Here is a 17,991-nt window from a genome sequence, read left to right as displayed (position 1 = left end):
TAATAAACTGGTCTTTTTTAGGTTCATTTTATACTACATCTCATCTCCATTATCCATGCCCTTATGGGTTGTTCCCTATTCTTGGAATAGACTCCCTTCCTTACTCTTAGGTTCCTAGCTTTCTCTCTTTTTTTTTTTTGGATTCCTAGCTTTCTTTAAAGTTCAACTACATAAAACCTTTCCAAATTTCCCCAAGCTTCTAGTGCCTTCTCCTCATCCCAAAATTACTTTATATTTATTTTGAATATATGTTGCATATACAGGTTTCAAGAATCTTAGTGTAGTTTAAAAGTTTAATAGCTTTAAATAAATTTTAAAACTTTAATAGACTGCACTAAGACTTTTAGGGAATGCTGTACACAGTGGATAGAGTACTGGCCTTGGAGTCAGGAAGATAGAAGTTCAAATCCAGCCTCAGACACTTGCTGTGTGACCTCAGGCAAGTCACTTAACCTGACTGTCTCGAATTCAGGTCCATTTCCAGTTGTTCTGATTCATATCTGGCAGATGGCTCTGGAGGAAAAAGTGAGGCTAGTGACTTAGCACAGCACCCCCTCTCAAATCCAATTCATATGCTTATCAAGGTATTGTCTTCCTAGGGTCATGGTCTCTGAGAATGAAGGACAAATATCATCATTATTAATATTATCATTATTTATACATATATTATATATGTCATCTCTCCACCAGCAAAAGAATATAAGCTACTTGAGGAAAGGAATTGTTTAATTTTTGTCTTTGTAAGGCTAGCACCTAACTTAGTGTTTATAAGACATTTAATAAATATTTATTAATTGATTCTCCTAAATAGTCTATTTTTAGAGGAAATGGACTCTATTTTGTCTTCTTTTAGATCTCTAGTGATTAGTGTAGTGTCTGGCACCCATTTTAATAAATGATAATTAACTGCAAGTTGAATATTCTAGAAAACTATGTTTTGATTAATCTAGTCTTATTATATTTTATTTTATATTTATTAGTTCAAGAAAAATTCCTTTAACAATTACACAATGGATAGGGCACTTGAACTTGAAGACCCAGGTTCAAATCCCACATCAGACGCCGACTAGATTGCTCGGGTAAAATCACTTAAGCTTCTCTGTATCTTGGTTTCCTCATCTGTAAAAAATGAAGGAGTTGAACCCAATAGCCTCTAAGATTGCTTCATTCTAAAATATATAGTCTTATAATTAGATTTTCAAAATAGGACATAAAAACAAATTCAATTCAACTCTGAGGTCTTGAAAGACACAAGTTATATATTGCCTAAAGAAATGAGTGGCGGGGGCAGCTATGTGGTGCATTGGATAGAGCACCAGTTCTGGAATTAGGAGGATCTGAATTCAAATTCAATCTCAGACATTTAATAATTACCTAGCTGTGTGACTTTGGGCAAGTCACTTAACCTGATAGGCTTGCCAAAAAACAAAAACAAAAACAAGAAATCAGTGGCAAAAGACTTCTTTTTGATTAAAACCTCAAAATTTTTTCCCTCCATTTATACTATTCAAGAGAATAACTTTCCTGGAACTTCACTTTTATGATACTTCATAAAAAGGAATTCAAGAGTTGATATAAGGGTCAGTAGTACAATGTAGGAATGTGACTAGGGTCAGTAGTACAATGTAGGAATGTGACTAGAGAGTCATATAAACCTGCTATCATTTCAATGCTATGCTGCCCAGATGTAGATCACAAAGGAGGGCATTCAACTTTCTTTAATCTTTTTACTCTCCCACCTGCTAACTAAAAGTCTTTTTTATTCAAGTTGTGAGTTTAAAACATCCCCCCCCAAAAGTTTACAAATAAATTTCACTACAGTACCACAAAAATGGAGAGAAAATATGAATAATTTCAAATTAGGTTCTTTAACCTATTGATGCCATAAAAAATGATGAGTAGGTTGATTTTAAGAAAAACTTGGATCAAATAACAAAGAGTAAAATGAGCAGAATCAAGAAAATACTTCATATAATAATAGCAATATTGTTCAAAGAATAACTAAATAACTAAGTTATTCTGAGTATTATAAATATTCAAATCAGCTACAGAAGATCTATGAAGATCCTATCCAGCTGAATTATCATACAAGTTAGAGTTTAAAAAAAAACCTTATAAGTACTGCCAATGAATTGCCAATAATCAGTCAATGTTAAGAAATAAAGAAAATTTACTCATCTTAAATTAAGAGATGGACAGGTACTTAATAATAACTACTGCCTCAGTTAATTAACAACTGAAACATAATATGATTAAGTGAAAATTGGCTATCCTTACCTTGGAATAGGTTAAGACAAGATGATTAAAGAGAGGAAAAGTTCTTTAGATGATTTTTATGACTGATAGGGACTTCAAGCTTTTATGTAGGCTGGTGGTTTTCAAACTTATGGATTTATGCCCACACATCCTCACCTGTCACAACAACCAACCTCCCCCCCAAAAAAAAAACCAATCCAGAAACCAAAATACGTCTGAAGTCCAATATAACTTTTTTTTTAAAGACTACAGGATCACATATTTGGAGTCAGAAGAGACTAAAAATTTTCTAGTGTAACTTCCTTGTTTTACAAGTTAGACAACAGATGTATAATGTCACACAATTAATAAATGACATAGATTTAATTGTAACTCAAGCCCCAGGACACCAAATTCAGAATGTTTTCCATTACTAGTAGACCTATAAATTAGTCCATCTTTGGGAAACCAATAAGGAACAATTCCCCTAAATTCACTACACTGTATATACCCTTTGACCCAAATACTATTAATAAGGCTATACTCCAAAGAGAGCAAAGAAAAGGACTCATATAAACAAAAATACTTATAAATTTGTGTAGAAGCAAAGACTTAGAAAATAAAAGGGTCCCTACCAAATAGGAAATGGTAAACAAATTCTGTTAGATGAATATAATGATATATTATTGTGCTGTAAGAAATAACGGAGTGTATAGTTTAAGTGAAACCTAATAAGACCCATATGCACTAATGCAGAGTAAGGTACAAAGAAAGAGAATAATTTATTCAATAACAGCATTACAAAGAACAATTCTGAAATGATTATAAAGTATATTATCCACGTCTTCTCTTTACAGAGAGGGGATGAACTCGAGGCAAAATAAGACTTTTACATGGATTCTTCATTTTCTTTTCAGTGGTGGAAGTGTAAAAAGGGGAGGCTGGAATAGAGTTGTAAAAAGAGAAGAGAGAAAATAGAAAAGGAAAAAGGTTCATCAAAGCACCATTTTTTTAAAATGAAGGGAAAAAAAAACAGAGTTTGGCATAGACTACTGGCAGGCCAGATTTGAAAGCTATAGGTAGAATTTGTTATATTCCTTAAAAGAACAAATTGTATAAAATACTCATCTACAGCTTCACCTACAATCCTTTTTCTATGTATATGAATATGACAATTCTATTCCATAGAGAAGTTTAGCATTTAAAAAACAAAACTTAGCATTTAAAAAACAAAACTTGTCACCATAAAGCAAACAAATTTGTCTCCCTATCTGGAATGTAAGTAATCCCCTCAATGTCAAGGACTCTTTTTTGTTGTTATTCAGTCATTTCAGTCCTTTATGACCCATTTGGGGTTTTCATAACAAAGATATGGGATCGGTTTGTGATTTTCTTCTCCAGCTCATCTTATAAAATGAGAAGAATGAGACAAACAGGGCTGAGTGACTTGCCCAGGGTCATACAAGTTAGTATGTATCTAAGCCCAGATTTTAATTCAGGAAGAGTCCAGACCCAGCTTCCATCCACTGAGTTTTGGTTTTGGTTTTGCATCTCCAGGACTGGGCAGAGTATTTAGAACATTAAAATCTTAAAATATGATTGATCAGTCAGTGACTGATTCTGCAGATCTTTGCAGATCCTATCCTAATAGAATCTGAAAAAGATAATACTTTCACCAACACTGAATCAACTCATGATTTTAATTTATCATAGACTAGAAACTTAAAAGAAATCCTTCCCATTTGAAATATGACATAATTGTTTAAGACCTAAAATATTTCAAATTCCTGATTTTCCCCACAAATTCTCCTTTTTAACAAAAACTTTCAATTCTGTTTAAACTACTGATCAAGATTCATTAAGGTATTAATATATTTTGCTTCCTCTTGAACATTTTCTAATCTTTTAGCAAAAAAGGGTATAAGTACCCTATCAGACATTAAGAAATAAGATGCAGAAGGAACCCCAGTAAAAGCACCAAAAATTTAAAACAAAGAGCCTTGAATTACTAAATATAGATAACTGTCATTCATTTCAAAATTTCTGTTTAGTTACTATTTAACAGTGTACTAAATTCACTTACAAAGTGAATAGCAAACTGGTTACTTTTATTTACAAAGGCTATGCCAGCAAAGCACAAACTCTGGCAGGTTTTATTAAACTACTGTCTGAGAACAAGCTAAAATCAGAGAGATTTATGCACAGGTTGGGTGCAGGATGATGAATTTTTTGGCTACAGTCACTTCCAAAGGAATAATATCAAAGAGGTTGTGATCTGTTTAGATGGAGCATACCTACGTGGAATCTTTGAATATTGTTCATAGTAAAAAAAAAAAATTTCTAGTCAGAATTAGATAAGGGATTCTGAAAAGGGCACACATGAACTTTGTAGGCTTGAAGTCTTTCCCTTTGTAACTAAGTTCCCCTAGGATTCTGCATTGACCCAATAAAAGAGAGAGTGCTGATAACTATTTAAAACTAATCTGCCAATAGCTCTTTAGAGAACATACACACATAACATGCATGCACGCGCGCACACCCCCCTCCCCACGTTCTCCAATAAAAAGCAACTTAGCCTTTAATAAATTACTTTGCTAATTTTCATTAACTTCTTTTACTTTGATATATTTCAGGTTTCAAAATTTAATAACTATCAAGAATTAATATCATTCAAGTAACAAATCTGCAAAGCAATGGAAAAATTTAAGGTCAGAAAATAATTGAAAAGAGAGTAGAGCAATCACTACATCAAATTACACAACATAGGTTTATTTCACATACATAAAAGAATCTGAATACAATCTCAAACTATAAAAACAAACACCCACATTTCTGATAGAATCAAGACTTAAGCAAATAGAAGCTAACATGTTTCAATGACTAATGTCTATTTTGTCTTACTTTCTAAAAGAGCTTTGTGAATTTTACTGAACTATAGTGACAGATTAAAAATGCACTCTATAATAGTTAACACTATTCCAATATTTTAATTTCTTAAGTAAATATTTATTGGCTTTTTCAAAAAAATCTTTTAAGCCAATATTACTACTAAAATCAATTTTGCAACATGAATGGAAAGAAGTATTAAACTTAATTTAACAAATAATTTTAAATGCCTCCAAAAGTTTGCTGTCCAAAGAGATGAAAGAGAGAGAGAAGAGAGAAATAATATCCTGAATTTCATAACTCATAAGTTACCAAGTTCTGTGAATTCTATATCTACAATCTCTCACATTCAGCATCCCCTTTCTGTTCTCATTAACACCACCCTAAGTAGGAGGAACTTTTTATCACCCTTCTAGATTATTGAAAATTCCTAAACAACTTCTCTTACTTCCATTTCCTCCCTGGCTTCTCAAATCCATCCTTCAGATTTCAACTAAACTAATATTTCTTATGCATAATAATAAACCAATAACTGACATTTTTATAGAGTTATGAGGTTTGCAAGGCACTTTACAAACATCTCATCTGCTCAATACAACAATCCCACAGGATAAGAACTATAGCTATTATTCCCATTTTACAGATTCAGACTGACAGATTACGTGACTTTGCTCAGTGGCAACGTTTACTCAGTGTCCATGACAAGATTTTAAATAAGGTCTTCCTGACTCCAAGTCCAGCACTTTACCCACAATGCTATGCTACTTCATAATAACATGTCACTCAAAAACAACTAGTCTCTGATAATTACTAAAGTTCAAATTCCTTTTCCTGGTGTTCAAGATTGCTTAAAAATACTGTGCTACCCAACCTTCTTGGCCTCTACTCAAAACTAAACTAACCCACTGATTTCTACACAAAGCTCTATGTCTTCCCATATCCCAATGTTCCCACTTGCCATCTTCTATCCCAGTTGTGGTCTATTGAATTTTGTTAAAGGCTTTTAGACGCAAATCAAATGGCAGCTCTTCATGAGACCTTTCCTGATCTCCACAAGAAATTAGGCTATCTTCACCCACTTGAATTCACAGGGCACTTTAAACATTATCTCTTTAAAACATTGTTGTTGTTCTCTATTATCCCCCACTTCTCATAAACTTTATGCCTGCCAAGAACAGGGGAAGAGGGCCTTTTTTACTTAAACTATATCTCCACATAGTAGGTGCTTGATAATTTTGTTGCATTTAATTGAATCTTAGAAATATAACAATTTCAAAACTTAATTATGATGAAAAGGAAATCTGTTCAGAATAGTTCTCTTCAGATCTTTTTAAAATAAAAAGCTGTAAACAAACTATTTACAGTTTTAATTAGTGGCAAATCCTATATAGTTTTCAAAGATAAGACAAGCCAGGGAGAATGGCATGTATATGAAAGTACTGAACTTAAAAGTAAAGGTGGTTCAAGTGAAGCTCTGATTCAAATGCAAAAATACTAGCTACAAAGAACTAAAAGATGTCCCAATGGTAAGGCTGCATTGATACAGTTTCTTAATTCTGTGAAATTTCAAGCAAAAGCTTATGAATGCTAAGTAAACAAAGCTTTGATTCAGAAGCAGAATATCTCTAAATTATTAATCTACTCTTACTAAGAATAAATATAAAGAAAAAATTTGAAGTGAACAGGAAGATTTCCAGTTTTTTAAATGTCCATAAAAAAGTAAAGATATTAAAATCTATTTAATTTCCACTATTAAAATGGAAAACAAAAATTCTATTTTCCCCTGCTTGGGATATACACGAAGTAGAAATGCTCTCTCCTCAATTTTACCTACTGAGTTCCTTAATTAAAATCAAATTAAAATTTCATTTAAATTAAAATCTCATCTTTTACAGGAAGTCCTTCCCAACTCCTCTTAATTCTAATGCCATCCCTCTTAGTTATTTCCTACTTATCCTAGATAAAAACTAGGTTAATTGTTTGCATGTTGTATCCCTCATTAGACATTAAGTTCCTTGAGAGCAAGGACTCTTTTGTCTGTCTTCTTCCCTTTCAAGAACTTGGCACAGTGCCTGCAACACAGAAGACACTTAATATTACTATTAATATTAATGACTGACTATGAAAACTGATCAAATAAATTGTAATTGATATTACTTTTTAACTGATAATAAAAAATAAATCTTTAAAATAAGATTAAACTTATAATCTTCCCCCCCCAACTTATAACTGGACTTAAATTTATAATCTCCCCTCCCCAACTTATAACTGTGCTTACATTTTTGTCTTAAGTTAAAACTACAAAGTAGGATTTAAACTCACTCTGTTTTGAAAGAAACAGCTCTAGGAAGGTGACTATTTTAATCCTAGTCAAGCTTTCCTCTATTACTTGGACTAGGTCATTTCCCTCTGCTGCTCACTGAATTCTCCAGAAAGGTAAATCAATTGTAACATTACAAAGAAAGTATAATTAGGAAGATAAACTTAGCTGTTAGCATAAACCAGCCACTAGTCCTCTTGGCACTATAGGTGGGCAAAGAATATTTTTAATGGAATCACAGAAATAATTTTATCAAGTCAGTTTAAAGATGGGCAGAATTAATTTTACTTTGGAATTATAATCTTTCTGAAGAACATTCTACTGAAACTTTTCAAATGATGAATTTCATCTGATATATAACTATCATATTGCCCAATATGAAGCTTGTAAGGAACCTTAATACAAAGGAAAAACTATTGGTTGGTCACATGAGTTAACATGGCTGACAAGTCTATTTGCTGAAAAACAGGAATTGAGGTTTATTTCAATTTTTTATTATTTTTAAAAACAATTAGTAAGATGCTTATTAAAAGAAATCTGAATATCTTTTAAAAAGTAGGTGATACATAACAAAATGCACACTAATTATGTCTAATGCAATAAAATATGAATCATATTCCAAACACTATAAAATACCCAACCCACTGAATCAGAAGTAACATTCATGTAAAGCATTCATTGTATAAATCTCTTTTCCCCATAAGCTTAAAGCAATTAAAAAGGGATATTGCAATACTACTATATTTCAATGTGATATTCAGCAACACAAAAATATCAGAAGCCTGAATCATAATCACTTCAGTGCTACGATAAAGGCCTGAGACTATTCTCATAGGATGAGTTCAGGAAACTTAATCTTTGAATAAATTGTAGAATTAGGAAATAAGGATTCTCAAGCCACTTTGTTCACCCCAGTTCTTTACCAGTGGCTGTAAAAAAAAAGGCTAATTAATTAACGAGTGGCTGTAAAGTACTCTGAAAAAGTCAAGTGTTAGTGTAATACTTAATTACAGCAAATTAATAACCAAGCCAAAAAAGCACCTTTAGATAGTTATGATTCCTCTGCTCTAGGAAAAACAAAAACAAAAACAAAAACAAAAACCTAGGTTTTTGCTGGTATAACTGTCATAGTTAAAACTTTAAAAATGGCATTTTGAGTTTTTCAAACTGCTTTGTATATTTTAGCTTGAGTGAAATTAACTATTGTTTTGCTTTCAGGAAAACAATAGTAATCCTGTAATGTAGCTTTTGTTCCCCCCCCCCCCCCAAGACTAAGGTGACTGTGAAAGGATAGGAAATCAAGCATAAAATTAGCAACTGAAACTAATGAGAATGTTTATGATGGGAAAGAGAAGATTCAAGGAGCATATGATAACAATATTCATTTTAAGAACTGTCATTGGGAAGGATTAAACATGTTCTCCTCGGATCTAGAAGGAAAACCTGGAAAGAATAGATGGAAGTTGTAGAGTTTCTGCTGAGTATAGAGAAAAACTTCCAAATAATTAGAACTGATCAAAAGAGAAATGTTTTAGGAAATAATGGACAATCACCAGTGGAGGCTGGATAACCATTTAAAGATTCTATAAATGAAATTATGAAATTACTACATAATTACTCAGGACTAGATATGTGAGGTCTTTTATAATTTTGAATTTCTAAGAAATTTTTTGGTTTTAACCTACTGTTAGCATTTTAAAAGGTCATTAAAAAGAGAAATAATAGATGAAATAAGAAATTTCATTTTGAAATTGATACCAAATATTTCCTTCCCAACTTAGAATGTTTAACAATACTAAAAATGTACTCTAATATGATTATCAGATTAAAGATCATATTTTCTAATAGTAAATAAAGGGAAAAATCAATGTCAAGTATCACAACAAATTGTGTTCCAAAAGTTGTGTTTATGAAGCCTAAATATTTATCCTCTTCTTTCAATTTTATGGCAATATGTGTGTGTGTGTGTGTGTGTGTGTGTGTGTGTATATACATATATATATATTTATACATATATATATTTATACATATATATATATAAATAAGTATACATGCAGATATACATTTTGTACAATAGGATATTTTTTTCAATGAGAACCATTCCTGTTCTCATATGTCCAACTGAGTAAATGGGTATACCAAATATCACAATGAGAAAGTAAAAAGAAAGAATACCAACCCTCCTGCCATACTAGACTACTGTAAGAAGCAGCAATAAAGAGGTATAGAATCAAAGCGGTCAATATTTTGCTGTGAGGAAATCTGTGATCTCAATGTGGGTATACCCCATAGTGATGGAGAGTACAACCCAACAGTGGCCCCCTCATCTGTTGCTTCACTAGTCCATGTCTTCAGATCAATTCTCCACAAGGAAATCTGGGGGGGTCTATTTAGCCCTCTTGTTTTCACATAAATAACAACTAGGAATATAGGCTACATATCACTCTTTCCACATGACCTCTTTTCTAGTCCAACATCTCTTTGATAACACCCTTTACAAAGCTCTTAGGCAATGTTTCCTTGGAAATGAATTATAGCCTATTCACACCTCTATTGTTGCTTTTAGTGACCCTTGACTTTACCTCAACATCACCAGAAGAAAACTCTTTAAAAATGTAGGCTTTTAAATATATACAAAAATGTGTTTACATACATATATAAACATATATGCATGGTACTCACATACATTTCTCAAAACAATAGCTATAAGAGAAGTCTCTTGCCATATAGTCCAGAAATGCTTAGTGTCTAGAAGATATCTATGAATCTTTTACTTTATGAACTTCAGTAGGAATGCAATAACTTTTTTTAAAAATCAATTGCTTTTTTCCTTGTATCTGGGAATTTAGTTGAGTCTGCTAGTTTTTGTATGTGTGTGTATGATAGAAGGATTGGGAAGGGTAAGGGAAAATCAAACAATGGAAAAAAATTGAGAGAGACACAATAGTTTGGAAAAAATTATTCAAAAATTTGATGGGAAGTCCCTGAACCTGGAGATGGATAATGCCATTGCATTGTTGACTAAACATATGCCAAGTCAAAGGACATCCCTACTTTTTCTTCTACTGTCTTTCTATTAGCTATTAGTTCTGCTAGGGTTTCACTTGGGATAAGGATCTGGTCTGAAGTTCATTTCAGAGAACAGCTCAAAGCTTAACATGGTTCTGGAGGGTCCAAGTTTGTTAGAAGAGCATGCAGAAAGGTGAGCAGAGTCAAAGTAGTGAACAAAAGCAGTGACTCACCTAAGCTCTTCCCAAAATACCTCTGAACATCTTTCAATAATATGTAAAACAATCCCTGGAGCAGCAGAACCCAAAAGATAGGGAGAAATAATTTTTCTAGTCCAAGACAACTTCACTGGTTCACAGAAAAGGTCTGTCATACTTGGTGAGAGTGGGGTACAGTCCAGAGCAGGCCACACCAGCACAGATGGGCTCCAGAAAACTAGGATCAATCCTTGGGAGCTACTGAATCAGCAGCAGTAGCAGCTATTTTTAGAGGTCTCAGTGCACAGAAGGTAAGGGGGTCAAAGAACTGATCAGAAGGAGATAACAGGGGTCTCTTTTCAACTGTAGTGGAGCAGGGACCCTCCCTGCAGATCCAGAGTAGAAAAGAACTTGTGGTCATTCACAGATCAGAGCACAGGTGAGAAGAATAGTAAACACACCTTTCTTTAGATCATACATACCACCTTGGAGGAACTGAAAACTTGCAGGTCCCTAAAAGTATCTCTGAAAATAGCCACACAAAATCCCAGAAGCTTGGGACAGTGCATCTTTCACCTTGGAAGCAGAGTCCTACTTAAACAGAGTTCAAAATCAAGAAATAGACTGGGGAAAATGAGCAAGCAACAGAAAAAAATTCTGACCATAAAAAGTTACTATGGTAACAAGGAATATCAAAACACATACTTAGAAGAAAATAACAAAGTTAAAGCCCCTGCATCTAAAGCCTCCATGAAAAGCATCAATTAGTCTTAGAAAATGGAAGAGCTCAGAAAGATTTTGAAAATCAAGAAAGGTAGAAGAAAAATTGAAGAAATGACAGTAATGCAAGAAAATCATGAAGAAAGAGTCAACCATTTGGTAAAGAAGTCAAAAACAAATACTAAAAAAAATGCTTTTTAAAAAAATAGAAAAAAGCCAAAAGGTAAAAGAAGAACAAAAAATCAATGTGGAAAAGAATGTCCTGAAAAGCTAAACTGGCTAATGGAAAGAGGAACAAACATTTCTCCAAAGGAAAAAAATTCTTAAAAGGGAAGTGGCCAAATGGAAAAGGAGATACAAAAAGCTCAGTGAAGAAAATAATTCCTGAAAAATGAGAATTAATCAAATGGAAGTTAATGTCTTTATGAGAAATCAAGAAACAATAAAACAAAACCAAAAGAATGGAAAAATAGAAGACAGTGTGAAATAGCTCACTGGAAAAAACAACTGATCTGGAAAACAGATCCAGGAGAGACAATTTAAAAATAATTGAAAAAAAGGAGCTGAGATATCATCTTTCAAGAAATTATCAAGGGGAAAAAAGGCCCTGATAGTTTAAAATCAGGGGTTAAAATAGAAACTGAAAGAATCCACTGATTACCTCTTGAAAGAGATCCCAAGATGAAAACTTCCAGGAATATTACAGCCAAATTCCAGAGCTCCCAGGTAAGGAGAGAATATTGCAAGCAGCCAGGAAGAAATAATTCCAGTAATGTGAAGCCACAATCAGGATAATTCAAGATTTAGCAGCTTCTTCATTAAAGGATCAGAGGGCTTAGAATATGATATTTCAAAAGGCAAAAGAGTGAAAATTACAACCAAGAATCACTTAACCAGAAAAACTGAGTATAATCCTTCAAGGGAAAAACTGAGCATATTCAATGAAACAGAGCACTTTCAAGAACTTTTTATGAAAAGACCAGGGATGAATAGAAAATTTGGCTTGCCCATTTCCCAAATGACAAATGGTCAAAGGATATGCAAAGACAATTTACAGATGAGGAGATCAAAGCAATCCATAGTCATGTGAAAAATTGCTCTAAATCATTACTTATTAGAGAAATGCAAATTAAAGCTTCTCTGAGGTACCACCTCACACCTTTCAGACTGACCAATATGACCAGAAAGGGCAATGATCACTGTTGGAAGGGTAGTGGGAAATCTGGGACACTATTACATTGTTGGTGGAGATGTGAACTCATCCAACCTTTCTGTAGAGAAATTTGGAACTTTGTCCAAAGGGCAACAAATATGTGCTTACCCTTTGATCCAGCAATACCACTACTGGGTCTATACCTTGTAGAGATGATGAAAAGATATAAAAATATCACTTGTACAAAAATATTTATAGCAGCCCTGTTTGTGATGGCAAAGAATTAGAAATTGAGTAAATGTCCTTCAATTGTGGAATGGCTTAGCCAACTGTGGTATATGTATGTCATGGAACACTATTGTTCTATTAGAAACCAGGAGGGATGGGAATTCAGGGAAGCCTGGAGGGTGAGTGGGATGAGCAGAACCAGTTGGACTCACTCATTCCATCAGTGCAACAATCAGGGACAATTTGGGGCTCTCTGCAATGGAGAATACCATCTGTATCCAGAGAAACAACTGTGGAGTTGGACCAAGGAATATTACTTTAAATTTGGGGGGGGGGGGGGAAATGATGTCTTATTGTCTGATCTTGTTATCTCTTATACTTTATGATTTTTCTCTTTCATCACATTCAAATTGGATCAATGTAAACCATGGAAACAATGTAAAGGCTGACAAACTGCCTTCTGTGGGGGGTGGGGAAGAGAAGTAAGATTAGGGTAAAAAATTGTAAAACTCAAAATAAATAAAGTCTTTAATAAAAAAAAAAAGAAAATACAAGAATCAAGGGAAGCATTTAAAATACCAAACAGAAAAAGGAAATCATAAGGCACTTAATAAGGTTAAACTATTTACATTCCTACATGGGAAGATGATACTGGTAACTCATAAAATTTTCTCTCATTACCAGGGCAGTTAGAGGAGTATATTTAACCAGAGGGCACAGCTGTGAGCTAAATATGAAAAGATAACTAAAAAAAATTTAAATTAAATTAAGAGGTTAGAAATGACTGGAAGAAAATAGAGATGGAGAAAGGTAGGATGAAGTAAGCTATCTCACATAAAGAGGTAAGGAAAGCTTTTACAGTAGAGAAGAAAACAAGTTAGTGGGGAATCTTGAACCTTATTCTTATCAGAAATGGCCCAAAAGAGGGACTAACATAAACACTCAAATGGGATAGAAATCTATCTGAATCTACCAAAAATAAGAGGCAAAGGGGGGTAAGAAAAAGGGTGAGGGAGTGATAGAAGGGAAGACAGATTGGGGGAAGTAGTAGCCAGAAGCAAAAAACTTTTGAGGAGGGACATGGTGAAAGGGGAGAGAGATTAGAATAAAAAGAGAGAACTAGGATAGAGGGAAATACATTTAGCAAGTCTGTAAAAAAAAAAATTTGAAGCAAATCTCTCTTGATAAATGCCTCCTTTCTCAAACAGAGAAAGAAGCGAGTCAAATTTATAAAAAATGAAATATTTTTATTTATTTTTAATAAATTATTCTAAATTTATTTTATTTTTCATGAAAAATACTCTGACTCACTCTGACTGGAGAAATAAGAAGTATATAATTCCATGGTACTACCTCATACCTATTAGATTGGCTAACAAGACAAAAAAAGAAAATGACACAACTTGGAGGGGATATGGGAAAAATGAGATCTTAATGTTGGTGGGAGTATGAACTGATTCAACCATTATTTAAAGCAATGTCTGGATTCTCGATCAGTATCTAAAAAGAGATAAAAAACAAAAATGAAAGGGATCTGTGTGTATGTGTGTGTGTGTGTGTGTGTGTGTGTGTACACAAAAAACCTGAAAATTGAAGGGTGCCCATTAATTAATTAGCAAATGGCTGAACAAACTGAGTTATGTGATTGTAGTGGAATAGGATGAGTAGGATGCTCTCCAGAAAAACCTGGAAACACCCAAACTGATGTAAAGTGAATGGGCTATGCACAAATAACAACAATATAGTAAGATGATCAGATATGAAATAGTTATTCTCAAAATACAATAATCTAAAATAACTCTGAAAGACTGAGGATGAAAAATGCTATCCATCCCCAGAGAAAGATCTGATGGTGTCTGAATAGAGACAGAAGTACACTTTTTTCTTTAGTCTTTTAGTCTCTGTTTTATTTCACAAAATTACTAATATGGAAATATGTTTTACATGAGTACATATGTATAATCTATATAAAATTGCTTGCCTTCTCAATGAGGGAGGCGAAGAGAAAAGGGAAAGAATTTGGAATACAAAGTTTTAAAAATGAAGGTTGAAAATTGTTTTTCAATGTAATTGAGGAAAAAGAAAATACTATATTTTTCTAAGAGTGTGCAGAAGTAGGGGACTTGGCCCAGGGACTGTATAGAGTGAGACACACTCAAGTCTTCACTCCCTGAAATCAAGAGTATTTAACACTCATAGTCCATACTATCAATGAGTATACCTAAGACAACATAAACTGCTCCCAAAGTAACCCGGACTTTCAGATTTGAAGAGATATTTCTAAGACCTATAGTTGCATTTTTGTATGGCAAACTAAATTTTTTTGATGCATACAAACATTTGTCCTTGGGTTGCAACAGAATATTAGCAACAGCAATCAGCAAAAAGTAAGGAGGTCACTGAAAGGGAGAAGGGAGGAGAATGACTAGCTGTGCTATCTTCAGTGGTGGTCAGAATCCCTAATGTAAAGCAAATCTGAAAAAAATTGCCCATTTTGCAGAACCAAGGAATGAAATTATATGTAAGCTGAGATCAAGCACAAAAATCATATAACCTATAATACAAAGATTTACAAATATAACACAAAATTTACAAAGAAAAATAAGTCTAGTAAGTTACTTTTTCAAAAAAGCTTTAATAACAGAAAAACAATAGCTTTCCCCATATTTTTGTCCTACTCCTTCAAGAATTTCAACTGGATACACCTTATTAGCCACTAGAGGGAGTCTGAAATTTCAAAAAATATATTTTAACCTCTTTTTAATCCCAATAGCCTTTCTTGTATTATGATTAGGATAATGTTAATTTTAAAAGTATGTGAAATAGGATACATACTAATGTTAGATCTTTTAAAATTACTTGAGCATTAGTTTCATCATGAAATTGCCTTAACCAGTTAATAAATTTATTTGCAAGAGAACTCTTAATTCCTAAAATGAATTTTATATACTGTACTTCTTGAGGTCCTTAAATTCCACAACCTGAAATGTAAAATATCTAGACAAACTAATCTGATATGAAATTCACTTCCTGGAGTATTGACTTTTTCTAAGTGATTGACAGGAAAACTTTCAAGAGAAAAAATCAGTTCATAGTAGTGAGAAGTAGAAATGGAACTAAACTCTGAAAATATGGGCATGCCAACCACTAACTTAAATCCAAAGAGCACCATGATAGTCTGTAACTAAGCCAAAGAGGTGAAAAATGGAAATGTAAGTTATTCCATATTCCATTAATATCTCTGTTCACCGTCAAAATTAGAGTCCATAAATCAGAGTACTCTATTAGTTTTTGTTTCTTGAGTTAAAAAATAAACTACTTGGGGCAGCTAGGTGGCCCGGTGGATAGAGTGCAGGCCTTTAAGTCAGGAAGATCTGAGTTCAAATCAGGTCTCAGACATTTAATAATCACCTAGTTGTGTGACCTTGGACAAGTTACTTAACCACATTGTCTTGCAAAAAACCACTCCCCCCAAAAGAGGTTCCTTCAAAAAGGCCATCCAATATTATGTGCAAAGAAATATAACTCATTTCATACTACTATATTCATGCTTAACTTTCCAAACAATCTTTTTCTTCCCAGTCAAGTGTTTAAACACTCGAATCTATTTTTCTTCCATAACAAGACAGAAGTGTCTCACAAGACATGTTTCAGTAAAAGGCATGCACTTTCTAAAAGACGCCCATGTTAATCTTTAAATATATATAGCAAATACATTCAACGATGGTAAAGTCTCTTTTCCTTCTTTTTTCTTCTCTACAGCTTCACCTCACCCCAAAAACCCTCACTCACTCGGGGGGCGGCCAGAGCACCTGCCCCGGAGTCGGGACTCCCCGAGTTCAAGTCCGGCCTCGGACGCTTGATAATGACCTAGCTGTGTGGCCTTGGGCGAGCCGCTTAACCTTGCAAAAACCTAAAAAAACCCCTCACTCGGACACTAAAACGCGATCCTGAATGGGACCGAATGATGCTGCTTTTAGGAGCCCTGAGACTAAAGCAAACTCGCGTGACGGGGAGAAGGGGCCGGCCCGGGGGTCCTGCGGCGGGCGGCGCTCGCCCCGGGGCAGGCAGACACGCCGCCAGGTCCGGCACACGCGCGCCCCACGGCCGCGCCTCCGGGTGTGCTCCGAGGCACACGCGGGGCAGCGCCCGGGCGCCCCCACGGACACGCAGGCGCGCGCCTCAAAGTTTGCCCGGCGTCCCGGAGGCCTCCCTCGGGGCCGCTCCCCTCGCGCGGGCCGGAGCGGGGCCCCGCGGCTCGGGGCGCCCGGACGCGCGGGCGGGCCGCGGGGGGAAGTGGGTCACGAGGCCCGGCCCGGCCCCGCCCCCCACCCGCCGCCCCTCTCACCGTGCGGGCGCCGGCGGCTCCGGCGCCTCCCGAGGCTTCTGCCCTCGCCCCCCGCCCCCCGCCCCGCGGCGGCCGCCGCCTCTCCGGGGCGCCCCGGCTCGCCACGAGCTTCCCCGCCGGCGGCGGCAGCGGCGGCGCCCGAGGCCTGGAGGAGTCCCCGCGGTCACAGCCCGCGGCCGGCCCGCTGCTCTCTCCGCTGGCCCTCCCCTCATCCGCCGGCACTGCCAGCGCGCATGCGCCGCCGAGGCGAGCCTACCGGCAACCGACGGGCCCGGGCCGGGCCGCCCAGGCGAGGCTTCCCCGCAGCGCGCACGCGTCACAGGCGGACCCTTTTTTTTTTTTAATAAATCAAATCTGGGATTGAGCGTCTCACCGTGCGCATGCGCCGACCGCGGGCTCTCCCGCCGCCGAGGCCTAAGTCGCCCCGGCCGCCAAGCCATGCCTCCGAGGCTCCCGGAGCCTCCTGCTGCGCATGCGAAGTCCCGGCTCCGGGCGCTCGAGGCGGGAGGGGGGGGGGCAGATTCCCGTCCGGCCGGCTTTGGCGTCGGCGACGCGCCTGCGCGGGCTGTAGCGGCCCCCCTCCGCCTACGCCCCCTCCCCCGCCGGCCTCGCTCCCGCCCGCCTTCCCGGCATCTGGCAGGGGCGGCCCTCCCTCCCGGAAAGACGGGAGGCGGGCTGCGGGGCGCCCTCAAGGGCACGGGCCTGGCACGGGCCTGGCCCGGGGTGGGGGTGGGGGGCGGGCCGGGCCGGGCGGGAAGGGAAGGGAAAGCCGGGAGGCGGGCTGCGGGGCGTCCGGGCCAGGGCGGGAAGGGAAAGCCGGGAGGCGGGCTGCGGGGCGCCCTCAAGGGCACGGCCCTGGCCCGGGGGGGGGGGGGCCGGGAGGCGAGGCGAGGCC

The 17,991-nt window shown here is 36.8% G+C and overlaps 1 protein-coding gene across 4 annotated transcripts in view; it reads right to left on the bottom strand.

The window, feature by feature from the left end:
- Positions 1 to 17,492, bottom strand: part of CLOCK (clock circadian regulator) — a 125,422-nt gene extending 107,930 nt beyond the window's left edge. The window contains exon 1 of one of the 4 annotated variants that reach the window (XM_074229402.1): positions 17,470 to 17,492. The gene's annotated coding sequence lies outside the window, so the exon portion shown is untranslated. Of the gene's footprint in view, positions 1 to 379; positions 14,014 to 17,096; positions 17,148 to 17,352; positions 17,374 to 17,469 lie in introns of those variants that run through there. The other 3 variants (XM_074229403.1, XM_074229401.1, XM_074229400.1) reach the window with 3 other exon arrangements.
- Between the last annotated feature and the right edge of the window lie 499 nt (positions 17,493 to 17,991).

This window comes from Macrotis lagotis, chromosome 3, assembly GCF_037893015.1.
Source record: "Macrotis lagotis isolate mMagLag1 chromosome 3, bilby.v1.9.chrom.fasta, whole genome shotgun sequence".
Classification (NCBI taxonomy): Eukaryota; Metazoa; Chordata; class Mammalia; order Peramelemorphia; family Peramelidae; genus Macrotis; species Macrotis lagotis.
The sequence above is the reverse complement of the archived record's forward strand: the minus strand, read 5'-3'. Positions and strand labels throughout refer to the sequence as shown.